This window comes from Desmodus rotundus, chromosome 2 (assembly GCF_022682495.2).
Source record: "Desmodus rotundus isolate HL8 chromosome 2, HLdesRot8A.1, whole genome shotgun sequence".
Classification (NCBI taxonomy): domain Eukaryota; kingdom Metazoa; phylum Chordata; class Mammalia; order Chiroptera; family Phyllostomidae; genus Desmodus; species Desmodus rotundus.
The window spans coordinates 161,245,536-161,272,623 of record NC_071388.1 but is presented as its reverse complement, the minus strand read 5'-3'; the positions used below and the strand labels follow the sequence as shown (position 1 = coordinate 161,272,623).

General features: G+C 42.5%; 1 protein-coding gene across 3 annotated transcripts in view; it reads left to right on the top strand.

Moving 5' to 3' along the window:
• WIPF1 (WAS/WASL interacting protein family member 1) overlaps nucleotides 1–27,088 on the top strand; it is a 118,824-nt gene that overhangs the window by 50,001 nt on the left and 41,735 nt on the right. Inside the window, exon 2 of one of the 3 annotated variants that reach the window (XM_045196282.3) lies at nucleotides 11,797–11,981. The exons of the other annotated variants lie outside the window; for them this stretch is intronic. The gene's annotated coding sequence lies outside the window, so the exon portion shown is untranslated. The remainder of the gene's footprint in view (nucleotides 1–11,796; nucleotides 11,982–27,088) is intronic. 3 annotated transcript variants of the gene reach the window in all.

Sequence of the window (27,088 nt, the reverse complement as noted above, 5' to 3'; positions counted from 1 at the left end):
GTTTTCTATTTCTGCTCTCAATTCTCCTACTATTTCCTGCCCATCGCCTCTTGAAAATATTGGACCAGAATCCACCTGCTTGGACAGCATGCTTTCTGTAGCAACCTGGTCTCTAAGCTTGTGATTCCTCTTCTCCCAAGCATTAAATAACCTTCCTTGTGAAACAGGGACAAATCAAGGCCGATGAGCATAATTACCAATATAAAAATATTTTAGAGGTTTTATGTAGGAAAAATAATTTGAAAAAAAATGGTATTGTAAGATAGATCTTGACAAATCAGGAAGGGTGGATAGTTTACTTTTTAAAACACTTTTAAAGGATTTATAAGGAGGTAGTGGTAGGGAAAAGGGAATTGAAAAGGCAAAAGGATAATTTGCTCTAAAAGACAAAAATGTTAAGTTATTCAAAAAATATTTTTTTCTCCTACTTCAGTGCCAGGAACATCTGGCTTTGGGGAAAATTTAGGGCAGAGGCTCTCAGATGCTGTTTTCATTATTTAAAACTTAAAGAGGTAGATAAAAAATAGAATCCTGGATTTTTAGAAGTAGAAGGGACTTTCAAGAGTTAAATCCCCTTATTTTTAGATTTGTAAACTGAGGCTTAGAAAGGTTAGGTGATTTATCTTGGTCAAAATAACTAATTAGTCGGAGTAGTGAGTGTAGACCAAGGCTTCTAACTGCAACATGGATCACCAGCTACAATGTCGAGGGTTCTCAGGGACTTGGAATCTGCATCCAGGTGCCCCTTGGGTATCTACACAGGCTAGATCCATGCCTACTGGGAGTAAACCAAGAGACTGAGGAGTTTATGAACTCCCAACACTCCAGCTAAGTGATCTCTACTCAATGCCGAGAGGACAGCACAGCAATGAGTAAATACAGGGTTGGCAAAAGTAGGTTTACAGTTGTTCATATGGAAAACAATACAACAAGTAATAAATGGTAACATAAGAATAAACTGTTTTACGTACTCACAACTGTAAACCTACTTGTGCCCCACTCCTGGATTCAAATAGACACCTACTCCATCCTACCTGGAGAAAGTTTGTGTGCAGTGAATAGTGATGGTCCCCCAGGGAGCAAAAAAGAGGACGGCCCAGAAAAGAGAACTTCCCAGTGGCTCTCCAGGATTGGCCAGCCAGAAGGAGACACCCTGAGTCTTGTGGCCGTGAATATGGACTAAGAGGGGTGGTCCATCGTGAAGTGTGGGGAAGATCAGGGCTCATCACGGTCTAGATTAAGTACCCTGCAAGCGGCTTATTCGTCCTTAGCTCTGATTCAAGATTTTTGAACTACCTTCTGAACACTAAATCTGCTGTCTGGGTACCATTATCTCAGAAGAGTGTATTCTGGACAGTGGACATGGTCACTAGAAAGAAATGACATGATTTATGAATATTTGTGTGCCCAGCAGCCCCCTTGTGAATTTGTAATGTAGGTCAGTCATTCTGAGTCTGATTCCTCAGGCTGACCAGATAAAAAGGAGGTTTTGGGACTTCTAGGACAAAGTCCCTGTGCTGGAAGTATAGTGATCTGCCGCTCCCTGGTAATGCCACTCTTAGGGGGTCTTTCCCGGGCAAACAGCAGCCTCTTCTCAAAGTCTTTGTCACTCCTCTTCAAAATACCACAAGCATTATACAAAGAAAATGATATAATATGTGAGTCCTACTATTGGACATCACAAGGCCCCTTTTGGACAATGGATGTTTTATTTATTTACTTATTTTTTGGCATTTCCTCTTAATTCAGAAATATTTATTGATTGCCTTCCATGTGGATCTTAAATTTTAGCTGGAGGATTTGGACATGACAATAAACCTAATGAAAGTATGTTAGGTAGTATATGACAAGGTTAGAAAGTAGTAAGTACTATGGAGAAAGAAGTACAGCAGAGTAAGGAAGACCAGGAGTGCAGTGGCAGGTGTATGGATTTAAGTGGAGTGCTTAGGGTGACTGTTGTGGACAGGGTGGCATTTGAGTGAAGACTTGGAAAAGGTAAGAGCATTCTCCTTGCAGGTACCTGGGGGAAAACACAAGGGCCTGAGGCAGGAGCATGCCTGGCATAGCAAAGGAATGACAAGGAGCCAGTGTGAGTAGGGCAGAGTAAGTGAAGAGGATACAAGTAGGAGGCAAGATCCTAGAGGGCCTTGTAGGCCATTGTAGGACTGACTTAACCTCAGAGTGACAGGAAGCTTTGGGAGGACATTAAGCAAAGGAGCGACAATAACCTGGCCTCACACCTTAAAGGATCTATCTGTAGGAGAGAAAGAGAAGAGAGAGACCAGTCAGGAGGCTGTCGCAGTACTCAGGTGAGAGATGATGGTGCCTTGGACGAGGTGACAGCACCAGAGGTGGTGAGGAGTAAAGAGCCTGTTTATTTTGAAGGTAGAAACAACAAAATTAACTGTTGGCTTGAACAATAATAAATAGAAGAGGGAGTCAAGGAAGACCCCAAGGATAGTGGCCTAAGCAAAGAAAAAATGGAAATGCCATCAAACTGGGATTGGGAAGGATGCAAATAGAGCAAGTGGGTGGAGGAGAGATATATGGAATTTAGTTTGGGATATATTGAATCTGAGCTGTCTGTTAGACATCATGTGGAAATATTGAGTAGGCAGTTGCATATATGTGTCTAAACATACGAGTTAGAATCCTAGCAGAAGCTAATTTTTCTTAATGGTTTTAATGGTTTAATATTATTCCTGAATACATCTATAGCTTGTAAAACTCCTATAGAAGTAAATGGGATGGGCCTCTGTATAAGGACTTATTCACTGTTGTGTTCACTTGGGTAAATGAGAAGGGTGAGGATTTTTGTTTTAGGCCTTGCCTTTCACTGTTTAAGCCCCAGTGATTCCATCATTTCTTATTTTAAGAAAAAAAAATAATCAAGGCAATTGAAGAAAATATTATGAAGTTCTCATCTTTTTAAAATATATTTTATTGATTATGCTATTACAGTTGTCCCAATTTTCCCCCTTTGCCCCCCACCCCAGCCTGGCACCCCCCCCTTCCTTACAGGGATTCCCCCCCCCCCGCCCCCGCCGCCACTTAGTTAATGTCCATGAGTCATGCATATAAGTTCTTTGGCTTCTCCGTTGCCTATACTGTTCTTAATATCCCCCTGTCTATTTTGTACCTACCCAGTTATGCTTCTAAATTTCTATACCTTCTTCCCCATCCCCCCCCAGCTGATAACCCTCCAAATGATCTCCATATCTATGATGCTATTCCTGTTCTAGTTGTTTGCTTAGTTTGTTTTTGTTTTTATTTTTTAGATTTAGTTGTTGATAGTTGTGAGTTTGTTGTCATTTTACTGTTCATAGTTTAGATCTTCTTTTTCTTAAATAAGACCCTTTAACATTTCATATAATAAGGGCTTGGTGATGATGAACTCATTTAGCTTTACCTTGTCTAGGAAGCACTTTATCTGTCCTTCAATTCTAAATGATAACTTTTCTGGATAGATTAATCTTGTTTGCAGGTCCTTGCTTTTCATCACTTCGAATATTTCTTGCTAGTCCCTTCTTGCCTGCAAAGTTTCTTTTGAGAAATCAGCTGATAGTCTTGTGGGAACTCCTTTGTAGGTAACTCTGCCTTCTCTTGCTGCTTTTAAGATTCTCTCTTTATCTTTAACCTTTAGCCTTTTAATTATGATATGTCTTGGTGTGGACCTTTTGGGGTTCAACTTGTTTGGGACTCTCTGTGCTCTCTGGACTGGTATGTCTATTTCCTTCACCAAATTAGGGAAGTTCTCTTTCATTATTTTTTCAAATAAGTTTTCAATTTCTTACTATTCCTCTTTTCCTTCTGGCATCCTTATGATTCAGATATTGGCCTTTTGGGAGACATCCCAGAGTCTTCTTAAACTGTCCTCAATTTTTTCTTCAATTCTTGTTTCTTCATTTTGTTATGGTTGATTGTTTATTTCTTCCTTATGTTCCAAATCATTGATTTGAATTAAGCCTGGCTTCCTTCCCTTCACTGTTAGTTTCCTGTGGATTTTTCTTTATTTCCTTTAATATAGCCTTCATTTCTTCCCTTATGCTTTTGCCATATTCAGTGAGATATTTGAGCATTCTAACCACCGGTGTTTTGAACTCTGCATCTGATAGGTTGGCTGTCTCATCACTTAGTTCTTTTTCTGAGGTTCTGTTCTCTTGTTTCCGCCATATTTCTTTGTCTCCTCATTTGGCAGCCTCCTTGCGTCTGTACTAGGAAGAGCCACTTGGCTATCCTGTCTTAGCATACTTGGTAAGTTGTATGGGTTGGACTCTTGGGTATTCACCAGGGCAGGGCAACCTGTTTTGCATCTTTATGGCTGGGGGAGGGGGCAAAGAGAGGCCAGTGCCGCTGCTGGCTGACTTCTGGGGGCTTGCCTGGCACTTGCCCCTTTTCTAGTCACTTCACTTATTCCTGTATGGGACTGGCACCCCTCCAGTTGCTGTCTTGGTTGTGGTTCCCAGAGTGGGTGGGTTTGCGTGCGTACATTCTGCCTTAGGTACAGTGAGGCTGTGAAACTGAGAGTTTCTTCTGCCACCCCAACCCCCACTGGGTTTATAGCCTGAAGTTATGAGGCTTTATGTTCCCAGCACCGGAACCCTGGGCAGCGCAATCTGGCCTGGAGCTGGGATCACGTACTCACAAGGTGTCCCCCTGATTTTTACCCACCACAAGTGCATGTGGGACCGCCATTCTGCCCGCTGCCACCCTGCCATTCCCAGCTGGCCGCTGCCCTGGCTCACTGCTGCAGCCCGGCGTCCTCTCTGCCCGGACTCTGCTTCTCCACCCCTCCTGCCTGTTTCGGCGAATATAGCTTCTTTAAATCCTTGGTTTGGGAACTTCTGTACAGTTCTGGGTGTTTTTGAGTGGCTTTCTGGCAGTCTGGGTGTTTTTCGTTTTTAAGTTAGTTGTGTTCCTTCTGTGGTTGTGCAATGAGGTGAAACCTATGCCTCCATCTTGACTGGGAGCCCTGCTTTTATCTTTTAATGTTTATGTAAATATTATCTTAATAATGAAAATTTCATTTATTGTCATTGAAACAGAGTTAGCTAGTTATAAAAATATTAATGAATTAATCCATGCTAGCTATTTTCTTGGGGAAAGGAGGTATGCTATCTTCATTCAATAAGTAGAACTCAGAGTTCTTATGGGTTGGATCTGAGTCTGGGCAAAACTTAACCTTTGACCTTTTAATTCACTTTCTGTCTACTTTTTAGTTAGCATAAGTAACCAAAAGGGATATATTTTTTAAATACCTAAATTGGTACACTGGAATAACACTGGCAGTTCCTACCCCAAACAGAAACTATAAGTTTTTATTCTCAATCTTATAATCAGTTTATAAGAAGAGCACCTATCAAACTTGTCTTTATCTCATTAGACCCTCTACCAGCCTACGAGGCAGGCACTACACAAGCCCCATTTGCAGGCATGGACATTGCCTCAGAGGGACGGGGTGACTGGATCACAGTTCACAGAGCCAGAATTCAGACCCAGGACTATCTGTATGCAAAGCCTGACCTACTCTAATTCCCAGAAGCATGGAGCAAAGTAAAACCAACTAGAGCATTTCAGTTAAGTAATGTAGACCAAGGGGCAAAGCAGAATGACCTATTTCATGATAAACCTGCAACAGGGGGCTCCAGTCAAAAATTTCAGGTAGTTGCTAAACCAATCCTTGATATGAAGAGGGTTTGTGAAAAGAGGCTTTTTTTTTTTTTTTTTTTTTTGCCTCTACCTCTTAGAGCAGTGGGGCTACTTTGGGTGGTATGAACTTATGGACTGAAAACCTGCCCCTCAATCAAACCCTCAAGGAAACACCTGACCATCTTTTGCATAGAAGTCTATTGGTGCCAGCTGGCAGCAGCTGTCCCAGGCTGCTCCAAGAATACACCTGGGAGCCAGAAGACTGCAGCCAGCCAGCCCCGGGGAGACCTGAATGGGGGGTTCTGAAAGCCTTGAAAGTGGGTCAGGACCTGGAGGCACTGACCGCAGTTCAAGGCTCAGAAGGGAGGACTGGACTCTGTCCTTATAGTACAAGCCAGATGGAGTGCTGAGGAGCAACAGGGTCAGCTCCCACACCAATAACCCTCCGTGGGGACCCTTGGGAGGAAGAGCTCTCACCTCAGCATTTCGCAGGGGCGTAGCCTTGCTGGTTACTAAAATATTGGGGTGCTTCAAAAGTAGTTGTTAAATCTCAGTCACCCCTATTCACTCCCAGGACCCCAAAGACCTCTTATAATTTGAACAACTAAGGTTTAGTACCTGGCACAGTGTGGGGTGCCCTAGGACCCTGCTCCAGCATCAGGCATTGTTCTGATTGGTTAATGCCTGTGCTTTATTGGCTGCTAAATATTTTGAATATAACTGTCTCACCCCCAATAAAATGAAACAGTGAAGGCATTTCTGTGAGCAGGTAACGGCAAACCTTGATTGGGGGCCAGGAGGGCAAAATTTAAACCTATAATTGTATTGCAAGTTTCCTGGTTCTCTGATAAGGACCTGTTGATAGAATCCCAAGCTGTTCTTCACTGTCTAGAAAGAAAATACCTGCAGTGGTTTTAACTGGAAAGGTAATAAGCAGAGCTCAAGCAGAACCTAGGAAACATAATTTTGATTCATGTTTTCAGAGACCCCAAGTTTGAGAAGGTTGAATTTTGCAGGCATACAACATCTCTCTACTTGCTTTCTACTCCAGTCCTACCTGTTGCTAGAGAAATGGTTACTACTTTGAAACATGACTTGTTTCCTTCCATAGATCAGCTGGTGACCACCTGCACAGAGGAGGTGAAAGTTTCATTATAAGCCAATCTCCACGAACCCTGATTTATTAGTGCCAAACACTTGCCTTTTGCAGCTGTGAGATCAGTTTTCAAAGTTGATTTATTTCTGAGCTGGACTAGCAGTAGGACATAGTTTTTTTTTTTTTTAAAGGAATCTTTCACAAACACAGTGGTGGATGTCAGGGGTATGTGAGGAACCCTTGTGCCCATCCTTAAAGCATTAAACTGAGTTTTAGATGGTGCAAGTCTAGATATGCTGAGTCCTTTAACATGGGGGTTTTTAACTTGAACGTTGTGAACTGTATGGGGAAAATAATATATCTTTATTTTCACTAACATCTACCTGAAAACTTGCATTTCCTTCAATAATGAATGTAGCAAACAAACTGCAGTAAGATTAGCAGCACTTGTGACATCATCACCAACAGAAGTCATAGACTCTATCCATCCAAATTTGTATTTCCATTTGCTTTCTGAATATGCCTGATATCTTGCCTGATCTCAAGCTCAGTGTATGCAAATCCCTTCTCCCCAAAACCCGGAGCTCCGCCTTCCTTCCCCATCTCATGAATACCACCCATGTCTAATCAATTTCCGTGTCCTATTTCTTTTTATTAAATATTGCTCAAATCCATCTTCTCTTTTATATTTCCCCTGCCTCTTCCCTAATTTAGACCTTCAAAGCCTTTGGGCTGATCTGATACAGATAAATCTCTTGCCTTCAAAGTCTTTGGTTCTTCCCCATGCTGTCATCAGAGTGAGCTTGGTAAAGCACATGTTGTACCATGGTAGCACGGCTTAAACATCTCATGGGGCCCCAACAGCTCCAGGCAGAAGTCCAAGTTCCTAAATACTGCTGACCCCAGAGTACCTTTTCAGCCTCGTCTCCCACCAGCGCTCATCCTCTTTGGCTACCATGTTTCACCCACAACTAATAAGCAGTCTTCCTGTCTCACCGCCTGGGGTGCTCTTTTCCCTCTCTGCCCAGTAGACTGCTTTCAAGCTCAGACACAGCTCCTGAGTCGCCTCCTCTGTGAAGCCTCCATATCCATTGCTCTGCTGGTCCCACAGCACCTCGTGCACATGTCACCACCCAGTCAAAGGAGCTCCTTTGTAGGTAACTGTCTCCTTTTCTCTTGCTGCTTTTAAGATTCCTTATCTTTAATCTTGGGTAATTTAATTATGATATGTCTTGGTGTGCTCCTCCTTGGGTCCAATTTCTTTGGGACTCTCTGGGCTTCCTGAATTTGCATGTCTATTTCCCTTGCCAAATTGGGGAAGTTCTCCTTCATTATTTTTTCAAATAAGTTTTCAATTTCTTGCTCTTCATCTCCTTCTGGCACCCCTATGATTTGGATGTTGGAATGTTTAAAGTTGTCCCAGAGATTCCTAAGCCTGTCCTCATTTTTTTGAATTCTTGTTTCTTCATTCTGTTCTGGTTGAATGTTTATTTCTTCCTTCTGGTCCAAATTGTTGATTTGAGTGCTGGTTTCCTTCCCTTCACTGTTGGTTCCCTGTATATTTTCCTTTATTTCACTTTTTATAGCCTTCACTTCTTCCTTTATTTTGTGGCCATACTCAGTCATTTAAGTGAGCATCCTGATTACCAGTATTTTGAACTCTGCATCTGATAGGTTGGCTATCTTTTTCTGGAGTTTTGATCTGTTCTTTCATTTGGGCCATATTTCTTTGTCTCAGTGTACCTATTATGTTATAAGGGCTGGAGCTTTAGGTATTCATCAGAGTGGGGAAACTCACATTGCTGAATTGTAGTGCTGTATGTGGGGGAGGGGTCACAGAGGGAACAATGCCACTTGCTCGGCTCTTGCCCTGCTTTCAGTCATTTCCCCTGCTACCCACAAGTGTATTTTGCCCTTTCAGGTGCTGGCCTGGTGCTGATTCCCAGGTGGATGGGCTTGTGTACATTCTAGGACCCTGTGGGCCTCTCTAACAGACTCTCCTGTGAGACTGGCAGTTTCTTCTGCTGCCACAACCCCCACAGGTTTTTACAGCCAGAGGTTTGAGGCTTTGTGTCCCTGTGCTGGAACCCTGGGTTGCATAGTGTGCCTTGCTCTCCAGTTATTCTTCCCGGTTTATCCTCACATGAATGTGGGACCGCTGGGTCTGCAAGCCGCCTCCTTGCCACGAGTCCTCTACGCCCCTCTTCCAGTCTAGATGATTGTTCTTCTTAAACTCCTTGGTTGTTGGACTTCCATACAGTTTGATTTTCTGGCAGTTCTGGTTGGTTTTTGTTTTTGTTATCCTTCTTTTGGTGGTGCAAGGAAGCAAAGTGTATCTACCCTATGCCTCCATGTTGGCTGGAATATAGTGATTTTTTTAAATGTGCTTTTTTAGACATTATTTTATCAGTGAGCTCAGGATACAATATATTCTTATGCAAAAATAGGGTACAGTATGTACACGGATAGGCTATACTGCATATATGCATAAGGTCATGGTAGTGTAGAAGGGTTCTGAGAGAGAGAACAGTGCTGCCTCTTCGTTAGCTTCCAAAGCTTAGAGCAGTTCCTGGTACACAGTAAGCATTAAATAGTTCTTGAATTAATAAATATATACCTATGTTACTGTGATTCATCATGAGTAGATCCAAGAAAAATGCTAACTGTGAGGCAGTCGAGGGGGCAAGAAATAGACTGTCAGGCCCCCTTAATAAAGGGGCTTTATTGTAAGGATGGACAATAAAGAAGATGGGAAACCCAGAATGATCCCCACAGGGAGGCACATACTAGTTGGAAATACGGACTCTGGAGCAGTTGTGTCTCTGCCACTTAGGAGCTGTGCAGCCTTAGTCAAGCTACTTAGCTTCTCTGTGCTTCAGTGCCACTACCACCACCACCATCATGATTATCTTCCTCAGAGAGATATAGTGAAAGCTGAATTAATTAATACTTGTAAAACTGCCTAGAATGCTTTTTAGTACACAGTAAGGGGTACAGTAGATGTTAGCTATTATAGTTGTCATTATTGTTAATATTAACCCTATTAGAATTATTCAAAACTAGGATTCAGCTTAGGTACCTGAAAAACTGTGATTTTCCTGCAGTCCCAGGAGATGGATCATCTCTCTCGGGTCCCCCAGTTAATCTGGCACAGCTGTTCTTTTCTGCCTCTTCTCAGCCTCTGTTGCAACTCACAGGCTGCTCATGTCCATGATTCCCAGTTCATATTCAAGGAACCTACCTGACTGCCTTGCCTGAGCAGAGTTTCTCGTGCCCAGCCAGCTCACAGTGTGCTCAGTGGCCTGAAGACTGGCCACCTGTTGGCCAGGGGCCTGCTCTTGCCCAGTCAGCTGTGACCGGGGTGGGTCCAGCTGCAGTTGATCTCAGAGAAGGGGGACGTAGGCACCAAGGGAGCTCTTGTAATTATGGGATTTTTAATTATTCTGAAAAGAGGACTCATAGGATAAAGAAAGGGTAAAAAACAAGAAAACTTAACAGTTGAAACAACAAAATGACTTTTGGCATTTTCCAACTAGCATACTGATTCATTTTCTAAGGCCCATTTGTTACTGGTGAGATCCACAAAGGAAATTATGTGACTAAGAACTGTGGCAGTGAAACAAAACCTCAGAGGGCTTTTTTGAACCTCTGCCTTTTTGTAGGCCATGCCCTTTCCACCTTTGCATAGGTTTACACTGCACCCAGTCTACTTTCTGGTGTCTTACTCAATTTTTTCCATCACGTGGGCCAGCCAAAAACACATACTATAATGTATAGACTACACATAGAGATGCCAGTGGGCTTTCTAATTATTTTCTATAGTTGAATGAATGCTACCTTTGCGAAAGCTCTTTTGGAGAATGTTAATATCACATGGTGCACATTCTCATAAGACCACACCCCTTTCAATGTCACTGCCATGGACCCGTATCTTTTCACTGCTCCCTGTGTTTTCCCTGGAATCAGAACAACATCTCACCACCTGGGAGTTAGCCATTGCCACTTTAAATCCACCTGAGAGCTGGAGTCATGTCTGATAGAAATGGCTGTTGGCTGCAATGCCTGTAGCTCAGCATGAAGCAGACAGGAGGAAATGTTGAACATGAGGGGTCAGTACCGTCTAAGATCATTGTTCTTTCTGGGCCATCTCTTCGGCCCAGATGCCTGTGACTTGGTATTTCTTCTGGCCAGACAATACCACTGGATACACTGAATAGAAAGCATTCTATCCCTTATTACTGAACGTGTTTTTTTCCAGAGCAGCCCAAGGGGTTATGCTAGGTTTTATGGGCTGCAAAGGACCGCTGATGGGTGTACCACCTAGAAAGACAAACTGCAAAAATTACAGAGCTTGGAGCTGCCCTTTGAGTTGGCTACTTAGTGAGACAAAAATCTCTGCTTCCTGTGCCCAGCCTGAATATTATGGCCAACCCTTGAAGAAGGGAGAGCAGCATTTAAAACATTCTAATTGTCCCCACATGTGATCTGGGTACTAAATGTTTTGAACTAAAAAAACCTCACTACCCAGTGGAAGGTCAGTGTCACACATTTCTGATATTGAAGATTAATCCCTTTTTTCTGTCTCCCCCTCACAAAAAAAAAAAGGAAGGAAGGAAGAAAAGAAAATAGGCTTTCAGCCGTGAAATTAATTTCCTCAAATGATCAAAACCAAGAGGCTTTTTGAGCTTCCTTAACCCCATTAGCAATAAAGACTTCAAAATAGCAATACAGACCCTGGATTGAAAAAACAGTTTAAAGACTTTTGCTAACATATCTAATGATCTCAAATAAAAGTTATTTGAAAATAAAAATAAGGACTTTCTTAAGATGTGGGTAGCAATCTCCACCTGTTCTCTCAGAAAAGCCACTGCATTTTCAGAAAAGTCCAAATGGTTTTCAAAGCCAACTATTTTGTGATCTTTATTGCTGATGTGCTTGTTTAATATGAAGAATATTTTGAAATGCTCAGAACCTGAAAATTCAATATTGGTAATTTTAAAGATTGTAAGTGTATTTCAGCCCAAGGTTGACAAACGAAACAACTGTTTTAGGTGTCCTGCTCTCTTCCTGGCTCTGTAAGGACATTGTGGAATGGCCCACTCAAAGGCTTCGGCAGTGGAGATACCGTGTGTTAGCCGCTGAACATTAGCTTCTGGTGGTCTACCAGTGGCTTCAGGAAAGGACATCGGATTTACCATTTCAGCAGTGGTCCAGGGTCCACCTGTCTCATAAAAAGGTCTGAAGTCCTCTTACATATATGTGATTCTCTGTCTGAAGCCGTGAGGGGTGGGACAGCTTCTCTTCCTCCTGACCCCAGGATGGGTAACCCTGCCCTCTTATCCCCTTGCACAGAATGAAATCACTGCACAATTGCCATGCTTCAATTTCCTGCATGTGTGTACAGCTATGGCCAAGGTAAACCAGTCTCTGGGGTTTATCTGGAGTTAAATTAGCTGAGTTGTTTGTTTCCTCTGAGCCATATGCAGATGCTTTTTGAACTATCTTTGTGTTTGAGAGATTTTTTCATAGTATCAGCACACCACTTCCTCCGAGTCATTACTTTGAACAGTTTTGCAGAGGGAGATATTTCTGCTGGCCACCAGCCTAGCCAAGCAAAGTGATGATTGAGGGATGGCAGCAAACTTTTACAATGTATTTCATGTTTGTGCATGACTTCATGAAATGATTTCTCATCCACTAATTTTGGCAGATGGGGGGGATGTCATCTGAGCTTAGCAGTAGAAAGCTGCATTTTGTAATAACAGGCGTTGGCTCCCCACTTGAATGATACTCAAGTTGAGGCTAAAATAATGTCCTCAGATGACCCTCTGCTTGCTCGCTCATTCTCTCTCCCTCCCCAAGAATTCCATGGAACTCTTTTGAATGTGGATTTCTACTTAAACTTTGATGCTTCCAGATTCTCTGGTTCTGTTAAATTTTAGCAACTGAAATTTAAGTAAAGCCATTTTTAACTTTTCTTTTATTATACTTTAAATCTTTTTAGCAATGACCTTTGAACAGTATTATACAAACATATACAGTACTTTTACTAATACATTTTATAAATTTTATTCTTTTCCATATTCATATATTTCTTTTGTCATGAAGCTAGTGATGTTTTAAAGTATCTCAAGAGTAAATTCTAAATTTGTAAGTACTCTTATGCATATGCTAAAGAAAATAAAACTGGCCCTGGCTGGTGTGGCTCAGTGGATTGAGTGCTGGCCTGTGAACCGAAAGGTCGCTGGTTCGATTCCTAATCAGGGCACATGCCTGGGTTGGGGGCCCGTCCCCAGTGGGGGGGGGTGTGAGAGGCAACCACACATTGTTGTTTCTCTTCCTCTCTTCCCCTCTCTAAAAATAAAGAAATAAAATCTTTAAAAAAAGAAAAGAAAAGAAAACTGGCAATTAAAATATATAACCTTAATAAGTTCATAGTGGTTCTTATACTCCCGGATTTATGCATTTAAAAGACCGACTTGACTTTCATCACACTCTGATTTTACATTATTTTTATTTTTATGCTATTTTTAATAGTTTATTTTTATTTTATTTTTTCCATCACCATTTATCCCCCTTCCACCTCCACCGCACCCCCCTCCTTCACCTCACTGTTGTCTGTATCCATAAGTCCATGGTTTTACATTTTTGAAAGTGTTACTGCTTTCTATTGTGGAGAAAAGTTGGGGGGTGGGAGTTACACTTACGAAAATTCACCGCTGAGTTGACCCAGTCCTTTTATGGACTTTATTTTTGTAAAAGCCCAGCTGTTAGCAAAGTGGTAACAGGTATCAGTTATTGTACTTCACGGAGCAATATAGTGCACACTGTGTTTTACATTGTTTTGGACACTTTAGAATGTATTATAATTTTAGAACTTTTTTTTAAGACTGATATACATATCACAGATGGTCATCTTGAAAGAATTCAGAGTAGAATGCGATGTGTTTCTGCTGGTCTCCATTACTTATACACTTCTCATGTTGCTTATGCCTATAAAGATTTTGTGCAATACCTCAGCTTTGTGTATCTCTCAGCATATTTGAGAAACTCTCACCTATATTTTCAAGATACAAAGGGAGGGAAAGCAAGAGAAGACAGCCGTAGCTCCACATCTGTGCAGTTAGAGGTAGAAGGGAATTCAGAGACACCTCTAGTGAAGAATTGTGAGAAATGTGCCTCCACAGGGTAGTCTGCACTAGGAGTAGTCTAGACAGAAAGAAAGTCCTGTGCACAGACGCCTTTGTCCTTTGGAAAATAAAATTCTACATCAGTGATCTTCACATTGGTTTTCCATAAATTCTCTGCCAACGGGAGTTGGATACTGAACGTGTTTTCTGTGTGGCACTGAATTTTGCTGAAGCTCTATTTGGTCCTTGGCACTAGCGTCTTTCACATCAGAGTGCCATCATCCTGTGGTGGCTGAACTTGGGCATAATGATAGGAATGTGGTTTGTTTTCTCACTTGCTCAGAGAAGTCAGATCTTGCCTCAAGACCTGTTTTCTCTCAGTTCAATATATGCCACCTCTGAAAACATTCACGGACCATTACTGTTCTCTCTCTTTACTCCTCAATCCATAAAAAAGAAAAAGCAGCCTTGAAAATAAACTCTGTCTTCCAGTTCCCAGCTGGCTGAGACCACCGCAAAGAGCTTGTGGACATTTTCCTAGTGCACCGAAGAGAAGCCTGCTCTCTGCCGTGGAGGGCTCTGGGACAAGCGGCTCCCACCCTCCGCCTGGAGCTTTCACCTCCCAATTGGACCCCTCCAAGTGAAATGGAAATAAGGCAGTGAGCATAAAATCAATGTACTAACCCCTATTTCTCCTTACCTTTTAGGAGAAACTATCTTTAGGAAGTTCCTAGGGCATTTTTCCTGAATTTGTGTTCATTGAGTTTAGTGATATTTGAACTTGCACAAAAATGCAGAGGCATTCGTGAATGAGATAGGAACCAGCACAGGTTGAGTGGACCAATGCCAGCTTTTTGAAAGAGGCTTCAGAAGATTTGAAAACTAGTTGTAGAACTGATACAAAATGGAGACTCTGAATTACAAGTACCCAGGTTTTTTTCAGTATCGAATGGAGTAAATTCTTCATTCTTACATTGCTTGAACTATCCCTCTATAAACAGAAGGAGCCACTTTGCCTGCTCTGTTCCCTCCTTTACCAAGTAGCACTAACTGGGAAGAAGTTTAGCTCACTTAATAATAGTAATGATAGCCAGCACTGTTAAGTGTTTATATGCTCCAGGCGCTTCACCCCAAAACACTTGCCTGTCTCATTTAGACATAATGGATATCTTCCAAGTCCAGGAGAGAACTGTAGAAAGTGAGGAACAGCCCTTGAGTTGGGAAGACAGATGAAAAGGAGACCAGGGGGTGTCATTCCAGCCCAGGTTCTTGGATGGATCATTAAGTAGATAACTGCATTTATTTTGAATGATCTATGCTCAGAAAGAGGTTTTTATTGCCAAGTTTTCAAAAATTAGAAAAAAAATCTAAATTAAATATTACTTTTTCTAAAATGTTTGCATAATGGCTAATAAAGATGGCGAAAATAAAGGAAGCTTGGATACTCATTACATCAGTCTAAATTACTGCTTAGTTGCTGGGAACTTGGCCTTGTGGAAGATGGAACAAGCTGACTCGGGGTCATAATGGTTGCTTTCTATACTGAAACTTCAGGGGGTTACACAGGTCTGCACATGTGTACTGTAAATCAAGGCATTCCCACTTCTGCGTCTGAGGTAGAAAGAACTGTGGCAAGATGTGCCTGGACATTCTGCATGGAATGGAAATATTCCACGCTGGGTGGAAATATTTCCTAGAGTAGTGAAAATTCTCATAGGCTGCACAAAGCAGCCACATTGGCAATCTAAGAGAATTCTTTCGTAAGTGTGTATGTGTTGGGGTGGAGGCCATCCTTGATTTATGAAATTTGCTTTATAAACATACAGAAATGGTCACTGCTAACCACCCAGCCCCTTAATGATTACAACATTTTATTTTGTCTATGAAAATGAAAAGTCATGGAGCTTTTAGGTAATCTTTAGGTTCAAAAGTGAAAGAAATATGGAAAACACTAAAGCCCTGTGATTTTAAAAAATCCAGATAACAATTAATGGAGAAAGATATACCAGTAATGGAGAAGACAATACATGTCTGAAACATTACCAACCTAATACTCAAAGAAATTAAAATTAAAACTACGCGTATATAAAATTTTTGTCAAACTGGCATAAATTTTCAAAAGTGATAATAGTACATGTTGAAAAGAAATGAAAGTATGCATGCTAAAACTTTGAGAAATTTAACAATATATATCAAGATGAGAAAAACTTCACATCTTCTATTGCAGTATTTGTACTCTAATAAATTCATCCTAAGGAAATAATCTGAAATGACTACAAACATTTAGATACAAGTATATTAATTATAGGAGGATTCATAATAATAAAATCAGATGCAATTTAAATGTCTAACAATGAAAAATATTTAGGTAATAGAACATCCATGAAATAGAATATGTACCTATTAAAATTATGTTAGGATAATATTTAATAATATGGGAAAATGTGAAAAATAAGGATATTAAACCATTTATATATGTATACATATGTGTATGTATATGTACATATATATATAGGGTCCCATTTTAGATACATACACAGAGAGTAAAAGACTAGAAGGAAATTTCTTCTCTGAGTACTAATGGGTCATATAAAAATTATATTACTTAAATTTTCCAAAGTTTTCCATGTATGACTTTGTAATAAAAAATGTTCCTATGTGAAGGAAGTTAACTATAAAAAGTGGGAGAAACTTAAGGAAGTTAACCCTAGACAATGTGACTCCTCTATATGGTGTCTCCCTCCAACCAAATGTCTTCTTTTCTCTCAACAAAAAGACCACTAATTCAACATTATTTGGGTTAACAATTGCTCTCTTTAAAAATAAGAAGCAACAACTTGATTTCCCCCCTATATCTCGATGAGATCTCATTGTCCTGGGAAGGGGAATTATGACCTATGCATAAGAATAACTTTGTGGCAGGAGCCCCTTACCGTCCTGAGTGGGGTCAAGGGAAAATGTAGGGCTGGCTCAGAGAAGGGGACAGAGGCTGAGGCTGGAGCACTCCAGAGAGAAATGAACCTCTCTTCCCTCTGCCACCTCTCAGTCCTTTCCTTTGAAGCCTTGGAAATGAAGGTTCAGTTTGGTCACATTACAATGTGGTCACTTTTGTGGGCTGGCCTGTCAGCATACCCTCAAGGGGTATTTGTATGGACTGGTTCTCAAAGTAAAATGACTACCCTGCAAAGACTGTGGAGCACTTTACATTCACATTGGAATTGGCCTGAGTTAGCCTTTCTTCTGGGGTGACTAGTGAGAGTGTCCATCAGATGAGCTGAGTGAACGTGAACACCCGCACTGCACAGAGCGGGGATAGATGTGTGTTCCTTCCATCACATGTCAGATGTGCAGAAATAGCAAAAGTAAAACCAATGAGTCACCAAAGTTAGTAATTAGTAAAAGTTTATGGTGCACACACCAAAAAGACGGTTTGCGAACCGGAAGCATGAAAATCAAAACATGGAATGAGGCTCAGGGCATGTTGTTCTAAAGCAGCTAATAGAGTGAGAAAGCAGTGACTGTTTATTCTTCACAGTGATTGGTTATGATACTAGAATTTTTTTTAAATGATAGAGAATTGGTCAGCAGTTACCTTATATCACCTTGGGAAACAGGTCAAGTTTTGCTTATTATTTCCAGAGTTATAAAAGCAAGAAATGACTCAGGTCAAGTTAGTCTTGCAAAATAAGCTAAACTAAGCTTTGCTTGTATGACTAAACTGGTTTTGTCCGCTCAGGGAATTTTCAAGGTTGGTCTTTGCTTTTTATTTTAACAGCATCAACTCGAATATAAATGTAAGCTCCGTGAGGGTTGAGAATTTTGTGTGTTTGATCGCGCTGCAGCCTCCCCCACACGAAAACAGCAGCGCGCATTGGGCGACTGCTCTGCGTAGGGGCTCTAACAGCGCCCCGCCCACTGATTAGTCACGCAGTCAGACATACAGAGGGCAGTTAAAAAGATCACAAGATATTTTTGTTACTAGACAGTTACTTTCTTTGTGTGTTTTTCTTTTTGGCTGGGGAAGAGGGCTGAGAGGTCAAGTGTGAGGCCAGGAAGGGCATCCATGGCGGAGCCTGGGCCTTGAGAAGCTCGTCTGGAAGGAGGCAGCTGTGGGGATGGAAAGGGGGTGGTGGGCAGGGGTGGGAGGGGATGTTGGCCGAAGTGGAGGTTATGCTAACAGGTTATTCTATTTTTAATATTTATTTATTTATGTTTTAGAGAGAGGGCAAGGGAGGGAGAAAGAGAGGGAGAGAAACATCGATGCACCAGAGAAATGTCTATCGGTTGCCTCTTATGCACACTCCAACCGGGGACCAAACCTACAACCTGGGCATGTGCCCTGATCAGGAACCGAACCAGCGATGTTACGCTTTGTGGGACAACACCCAGCCCACCGAGCCACACGGGTCAGGCTGCTAACAGGTTATTCTTGACCTTAGAGCCACAGTACGCAGACAGCTACGTATTTGCTCTGCTAAGACACGGCTTTCATCCAAAAGCTAAGGAGAACATCCGGGTTGGGTTCTGTTTAATTGTTGCTTAGTGTTGTTTTTTTGTTTGTTTGCTTGCTTGCTTGTTTGTTTAATGATGGTAAGTGAGGCAGGGAGAGACCATTTAGGTTTTTTTAACTGCCCATTTATCTTCCTGAGGGTACCCTACAAAACATAAACCACATGTGGTTTTCATACCTCAGATGTTTGTGGTTGGTTTCTCTCAAACTAGTCAATATTTAAATATAGTCATGGGATTGTTTTCACACAAGCCACCAACTGATCATTCTGTTGGAATGGTTCGGAAACAGAAGGAAATGGTCCAAGACTGCATGAAGCGGCTTCCACGAAGCAGGGAAAGTCAGCGTTAAGGAGGCACACACACACACACACAACGCTGAAGCTGATCCCATTGCCCCTGCAGCCCTACCTGGACTTGAGGGAACAGCGTCTGTGCATTTGGTCCAGTAGGACTCTTCGTTGTCTTTCCTCTGGCTGAAGGGGTTGCCATCCCCGTAGGGACGACCTCGTAGTGCTTTCCAACCGTCTGTTTTCCAGTCATCTGGGGAATTAGAGAAGCTAGATGGGAGGCAGAAAGTTCTTAAAGTAGCAAAGTTGGAAGGGAACCCGGGGTAGAACAAATTCTGTATTGGGGGGGAAAGCAGGGCCTGCTAAGGAAGTACCTCAGAAGTCTGTAATCATTTGGAATAAAGTGTGATCAAGGTTCCCTCCCAGGACTGTAGGGGAGCAGTGGTGGTCCCCACAGGCTACTCTCACTTCTTCCCAGGCTGCATGAGCAGAGCTGTCAGACTCTGTCCATGACTTTAACAGAGCCCAGGGACATGCAGGCATCTGCACAGCACCAGAAGCAGTGGCTGTCAGCCTTGTCTGACCCCGTGCCCACCTCTAATAACAACATTTTCTAATGTCCCCTTCACAGGCTTCCATGAACCTTCATTGATGAAATCATCTGACCTCACACATAATTTCCTCCAAAATCCACGTAAATTTTATCTGTAATTAAAAAGAGAAACGGCCCTGGCCAGTGTGCCTCAGTTGGTTGGAGCATCCTCCGGTAATGAAAAGGTTGCGAGTTTGATTCCCAGTCAGGGCACATATCTAGGTTGAGGGTTTGATCCCCAGTCCAGACATGTACAGTTCCCAGTCTGTGCACATGCAGGAGGCAACCAGTTGGTGTTTCTCTCTCACATTGGTGTTTCTCTCTCCTTCTGCTCTCCCTTTCTCTCTCTTTACAAGCAATAAAAAGCATCCTCAGTTGAGGATTAAAAAAATAATAATAATCGATATATTTTAAAAAGGGAGAAATGAGAGGAACATAATTTATTATAAAAGTGACTTCAATTTGGAAGTGGTCAGGTGTTTGCACCAGGGGTGTCCAACCCACGGCCTGTGGGCCATTTGTGACCCAGAATGGCTGTGAATGCGGCCCAACACAAAGTCATAAATTTACTTAAAACCTTTTTTTTGCTCATCAGTTTTCGTTAGTGTTTATGTATTTAATATGTGGCCCAAGACGGCTCTTCTTCTTCCAGTGTGACCCAGAGACGCCAAAAGGTTGGATCCCCTGAATCACCATAAATGCAATGGCTTTAAGTTCAGACTAACCTGGGTAAGAGTTAAAGACTTTTACCTCAAGTGGCAGTGTCTTTGGGCCCGTGATTTTGCAGAAGGGGTGAACAACTCTTGGTAAAAATCCAAGCAAAACATAGTATTTCATTTATATAACAGTTGCATTACTAGAAAATTCAGGAACTGATACAGGAGTACTGTAATTACTTTAAGTTTATATGTAAAATGGAGATAAGGTCTAAACTCAGATAACTAGAAACAGTTTTCCCACCCATATCAAGGGCTAGCAGGACCTTTGAAGGTCACGTGGGAAGGTAGTTTACTGAGCAGGGCAGTCTGGTACATTGTATGTCGTCTAGCACCCCTGGTCCCCAGGTCTGAGTCCCAGGAGGGCCCTCCATGGTTGTGATATCCACAAATGTCCCCATGCAGAGTGGTGGTGTTCGTCTCTCCTAGGTAGCAGCTGCACCAGCCAGGCCTGGCTTCTGTGCAGTCGGAGGTCCCAGGGGAAGTGTCGGGTCACTGAGCCCTCGCTGCAGTGTTCAGGCGAGTGACATTGGGCCCAAAGGTGCAGAGCCGATAGGCCCTTGTTTCCTCCATACCCCAGGGAACTGCCTTCGTGTGCACGTGGTTCTATCCTCCAGGGCGAGACGCTGTGTAGCCACAGAGCTGGAGAGAAGTCTGAAAAAGGAACAGTATGGCTATTGTCCCCACCCCAGAAATGATTGTAAAAACCGCATCCGGCTTCGTAACTAATGATTGGCCACCAGAAGGAACACATAGCTCTCCAAGTGCCAGTAGCTTCTCCCTGCGTGTGCACAGCATGTACAGGGCAGGATGTGAAGATGGGGCTTTCCGCCAGTGTGCCCCTTGAGTTGTAAGAAACTTCTCTCTATATCTCACGTGGGTTTTCCCCTGTGGGCCACTGGCAATGGATGTTGGTGACCAACTGGGAAATTTTTGCCTTTTAATTAAATTAAGGGATCCTGTCACATCCCTGACACTGGCAAATAGCCCTGCTTGAAAAAGAGGGTGGTTAACTATGTCGGCAGGTCCCCGTGTTGGCTTTTTCCATGGCTGTCCTGTGCCGCAGCCCATCTGGAGAGGCCAGAGCCCCCAGGTCTCTCTGGAGGAGCGAATTCAGCACAGCTCTGCCCCACCCTGGGACCTCCTTTCCTGGAGCCCAGCGTGCGGCAGCCTCATCTCAGCCTTCCGTCAAATGAAGGATGAAACTAAACTTGGAGTTGGGAGCTTTTAAAATCTGTTCACAAATCTTTGCGAAGTCCCTGTGATATGCCAGTTACTAAAGTTTAAGCCGCTAGGCAGGCAGCAGAGGACAAGATAAGCTTTCTGCCCTCATGGGGCTCCCCCTCAAGTGGGAAGAGCGGACGAGCGCAGACAGTGCAGACATGACTGGAGTGAGGGGAAGAAACCTGTCACCTGGAGAACAGTGGCAGCACAAAAGCCCTGAAACAAAGAGATGGGGGCGGGGGTGGGGGGGAGAGGTGGAAAACATCTGCAGAGGATAAGTAGGGAGTGTCCGATCTGCAGTCGTGGCTAGTCACACCAAGGACTTCAGATCTTCCTCGGTGTAGAGAGGAAAGCCACTGAGGCTTCTGAGGCCCCAGTTTTAGGAGGGTTCTATATCCAGTGTCTCGGCTGGGGAGTCAAGTCCTGTACTAGGGTTGTCAGCACGAAGACTCCGGGAGGGAGATGCCAATTTTGCTCAAAAATTCCACTGAACACACACCCAAGAACACCTAGTCAACGCCCTGTTCTAAGAGAAGACTCCAAGCGTGATGAACTCTTTAGTCCTGAAGCTATAGCCCTGAGGGGCTCTCGGCAGCCAAAGGTGGCCCTAGACTTCCCCAGGACTCCTGCTGACTGTCTGTCAGGTGTCACCCGGGCACCCTGCCAAGGAAGAGGATGAGTAAGACAGGGCTGCTTCCCACCAGGCCCTCGGCTTCCAGGGTTGTGCGGCCCAGTGTGGTGGTGGCTCTGTGTTGCCGGCAGTAAAATACACACCTGGTTTTGAAAAGATAGTGCGATTAAAAGAAGCAGAGTACCTAGTTAATGTTTTTTATTCTGAGCACATGAATAATAATACTTTTCAAATACATAGTGTATTAAATAAAATGTATTATAATTTTATTTTTTACTCTTTTTAATGCAGCTAGCAGAAAATACAGACCTGCACATATGACCCAAATCATATTTCTAGTAACCTAGTTGAAGGGTTGCTGATCTAGTTGAAGGGTTTTCTTTTGTTCTTTGGTCAGTTGGAATTTTCATTTTTGCTTTTTTGTTGCCATTAAGAGAGTCTCAGATTTTGAGAGTTTAATACTTTTGTGGGGAAGAATTATTTGAGTTCTTTTTTTTCCTTTTTTATTGTTATTCAATTACAGTTGTCCTCATTTTCCCCCATTACTCTCCCCCACCCTACCCACCCCCACCTCCCACATTCAATCCTCCCCTCCCCACCGTTGTCTTTGTCCATGAGTCCTTTATACATGTTCCTTGACAACCCTTCCCCTTCTTCCCCCTTCCTCTCCTCCCTCCTGCCCTCTGGTTGCTCTCAGTTTGTTCTTTATTTCAATGTCTCTGGTTATATTTTGCTTGCTTGTTTGCTTTGTTGACTAGGTTCCACTTATAGGTGAGTTCTAAACTGTTCCGGGGGAGTACTCAGCCTCTGTCCCAATTCATCCATGAGCCAAAGAGATCATTTGAGAAATAAAATGTAACTTCTGTAGCTCCCAGGTCTGAGCACGTGTATGTTAGAGTGAGCGAACCTCTTGAACAGCCTCTAGTGGATGAAGAGAGGAATGAGCTGCAAGGCATTTTTTTTTAACTTTTTGTTATGGAAACATTTCAAATGTACATGAAAAGTAGTCAGAACATTATAACAAACTGCCGTGCACACCTTGCCCAGCTTCGAGGATAATCCTCTCAGGCCTTTTCATTTCATTTACACCCCTACCCATTCCCCCCACATTTCCACAGTCCTTGGAGCAAACCCAGACATCGACCATGTCCTCCACCATGTTTCAGTGTTGTCTCTACAAATTTAAGGCTTCTTTGTAAAAAACAACTTACCTCAATGACATTATCACAAGTAAAATTTAGCAGCAATCTAATATTAAATATCGATTAGTATTCAAATTTCTGGTTGCCTCATATTTTTTAGTTCATTTGTATTAGGATCCAAGTACCGTGTTGCATCTGATTGCTATATCTCTTGAGTCTCAGGCTCCCCACAGAGCTCTTTCCTGCATTGGCTTCATTCTCAGCCTCTGTATGTTTACAATGTGGTTGTAATGCCGCCAGTCCCAGCCACAGATGTCTTACCGAAAGTCTTGTTGAGTCTCCTTGGTACAGAAGCAGTCAGTGCTCTTCTCTGAACCAATCACTGTAGCCAGAGAACCACAGAGCCTGACTGGCCAGGGGAGGTCACTTTACATTCTTGGAGTCAGGGTAGAGCTAGCCCAGCTGAAGTCAGAAGAGCAAGAGTAGGAGATGAGTGGTTCTCTCTCTCCCAGACATCTGAGGTTATTACTCTAATTCAAGAGAATGGACGCTGGGCAGCCTGAAACCAACCAATGTGTGCTCTTTTTACCTATCCAACATCCACACAGACACATATCTGCCCACGATCCAATTTCAAAAACAACCCCACGTAATACATTCCACTTACCTTTCTCCCAAAGAGAGACAGCGGATTCAGGTCCAAGTCCAGCACCAAGTCCAAACTCCCCATAGTCTTGTTGTCAGCACTAGACATAGTAGTGTCCCTTGTATCCAAATGGTGAATTCTAAGTTTAATACCCAGTTTACACTGGTAAAACAGCAGAGGAATTTTGTGATTAAATTTCCATTTGGGAAAGGAGAGAGTAAGACACTGATCACCAGACATTGGTCACCAGTCTTTGGCATATTTATAGCCCATTGAACAAACTCCACTTGTGCTGCCGATGAGAACTTCAGTCAGCCAGAGGCTCACCCTGCTTCTGCTCGCTGGGAGGATCATCCTTACCTGTTATCTTCCAGAACCATATATAAGAGCAGGGCTGCCCCTATTCCACAGCCTGCTTCTTGTTCTCCTGGTTTCAGGGATCTTGGGATTGCCTTAGTGTCTGCGCCATCATACACTGTTTTTAACAAGTCTTGGGCTTCATCCTGTAATATCCAATCCCCAAGCCCCATGGACTAGTCACCAAAACTCAAGAATGTGTTGTGTCTAGTCTTCGAATGCCAAACCTGGAGATTTCTATCTCCTAGCAGATGAACCAACCTCCACAACCTAGTTTCGTGGCCTCTATCTTGATCTCTGATTAGGTACAATTTGAAACAATGGCCCTGGCTGGTGTGGCTCAGTGGATTGAGCGCCAGCCTATGAACCAAAGGGTTGCTGATTCAATTCCCAGTCAGGGCACATGCCTGATTTGTGGGCCAGGTCCCCAGTAGGGGGTGAGCAAGAGGCAACCACACATTGATGTTTCTCTCCCTTTCTTTCTCCTTCTAAAAATAAATAAATAAAAGGTATATTTTTTTAAAGGAACAATGGCCTGAGGTGGTGGAACCACTGATAACTTACTTCTCGCTCCTGAGATGGACCCCAGTACATTCCAATGAAAGTAACTGGCCTGTTGCTCAGATGAGAGAACATAATAGAATGTCTTTGAAGGGACAGTGGAGAATTGGGCTTCCATAATATTTCCTGATATTGTTCTTACCTTCTGAAGCTACTCCATCTAACATGAGCGTAACGTAGAGAAACTGGCTTTTCCAATCCACAAGGCTCCAGATTACTTGACTCAACTTTCTTGGTTGCTTCGAGGCAGGTTCAGCCTATGTTAATCTCTTTCCTGTGGATCTGACTGAAGGCTATACAAAATAGCCAACACATTCCAACATTCTACTTTCTCCAAATCCTTTAATGGTACAGTCATTGTACAGTTTAGGGTTAGTCACATTCAACACTCACTTCTAGTACCAATTCCTATATCACTTAAGATAGGAAACCTGACCACACCTAGTTCAAACAAAGTGGAAAATTCATTTACTAGCATACATTCAAAGTCCAGAAATAAGGCTAGCCTCAGGTATAGATAGATTCAACCAACAAAGTCAGTAGCTGGTTTTTCTCTACCCCCAAGTCCCCACTTCACTGGCCTCAGGGTCAGACAGTGTCATGTGGTCAGAGGTTGCGTGTGGCCATTCCAGCCCCTACATCCTCACATATTCAACTCCAGATTCATCCTGCGGGGAGAATCTTTACCCCTGGCCACAAGTTCCCATGGTTCTGATGAGGTCACAGGCTACACCAAAAAAGCCTCTGGGACCAAATAAATACAAGGGCCCACTCTCCTTGTCTCTGGAGTTGGAGCGAATGTCTCTGGGCCCACAGGGTCTGAGAGTGAGGGAGAGATGAGTCTCCGCACAGACAGAAGGTCATCATTACAAGTGAGGTAAATGGATGCTGAGCTGCCAGAACAAAGAAATATATTCCAAGTTTTTCCTCAAGTGAGATTATACTAATCTATATTAACAGAGCATAGTATAGTATAGAACTTGTTTTTTATTTCTCTATTTTTGAGATTCTTTTTAAATGATTATCCCTCTCTGTAAGTGTGCTGATAATTTTATGGGGCAGAGGGAAATTCCTTTGTTTCTTTTAAATCACATAATCTCCCAATTTTAATATTTCGAAAGTAGAATTCTTCTCACAGTAAATGCATACATTTAATCTGGTACTATTTCTTATTCCCCTGAAAAGTTATAAAGGGGGGCATTCTGCTAAATGAAGGTGTGAGAATTGAGGGAGGACAGTATTCTAAAACACCTTTCAACCAAGGCAGATACTCACAATATAACTGTGGAAACACAACTTGAAAAACCAGAGTTATTTTTCTCTGAAAACTGCTCATGTTATATACATGTCGCTGTTGCCCGGATTCAGTCTCTGTTGGTTTGGGGTCACCACAGGAGGGTCATTGGCTGTGACTGACTCTTTACTGCTTTCCAAGACTGGTGTTTCCAAGACATGCTGCTGTTCTATAGTCTTCTGTTTGCTCTTAGTTTTTATTTCTGCAGGCTAATATGGAGGATTCTTTGCCTGATTGGTCCGAGGGCCTACAGATTATTGCTTTACTCTATCATTGAGCTCAGGCTAGTCTGTGTATTGAGTTAAATTCTCTTTGAAGACCAGAATTCTGATTGTCTTTATTTACCTCAAGTTCTCAATCCACTTATTTTTGGCCTTTGATTGTATTTGGTTAGCCAAAAAAGTCCATTTAGTTTTTTTCTGTAAAAGTCATGTTTTTCATTTTCACCAAAACTTATTGATTTGGACATTTTGAGTATGTCATCTATCTCCTGTGTGGAATAACATTGATTATTCTCAATTAATGCTTTGATTTAATCACTATCTATGTCAGCTAGTCTGCTCGACCATGGAGCTTGTCCAACAAGAAATCTCCAGCATAAAACTTCTCAAACCACGGTAGACACGTTCAGTCAGTCACAGCGGCTACTCCATATGCTGCAGAAATCTTTTTCTTGCATTTCAGTTGTGTTTTTACCCTTCTTGAAATAATAAAGCATAATATGCTGAAAATGTTGCCTATTTCCTTCCATCTTCAATATTAAAATGGCTACACAAAAATTCACCAATTTTAATAAGCTTTTTTAAATACACACTAATATTACAGGCTGTTACAATACAATCTAACAAAATTGTTTCAAATGAACTTAAAGACAAGTAAACAATATAGAGCCATCTTATGGAAAAAATGAAACGAACTTTTTGGCCAACCCAATAATAACAGCCCAATCAGCAATCAATACACATACTTCAGCCTCAGCTTCTCCCCTCCACATCACAGCCCCCTCCCTACCTCTGTTTCTTCTGCTTCTTCTTACCTTTTCCTTCTGCCTCTTCTTATGCTTATAGAAAAGAATTAAGTGACATTCTCGTCTAAACCTAAAGTGAGGGTTAAGGTAATAATAACATTGGAGCAGGAGACTGGGCTTCTGACCCAGTGTGGCTGCTGCCTGCTGTGTGGCATGAACAGGTCGTGTGGTCCCTCTGGACTCCCATTTCCTCATCTGTAAATGGTGGCGTGGACTTTGATCTC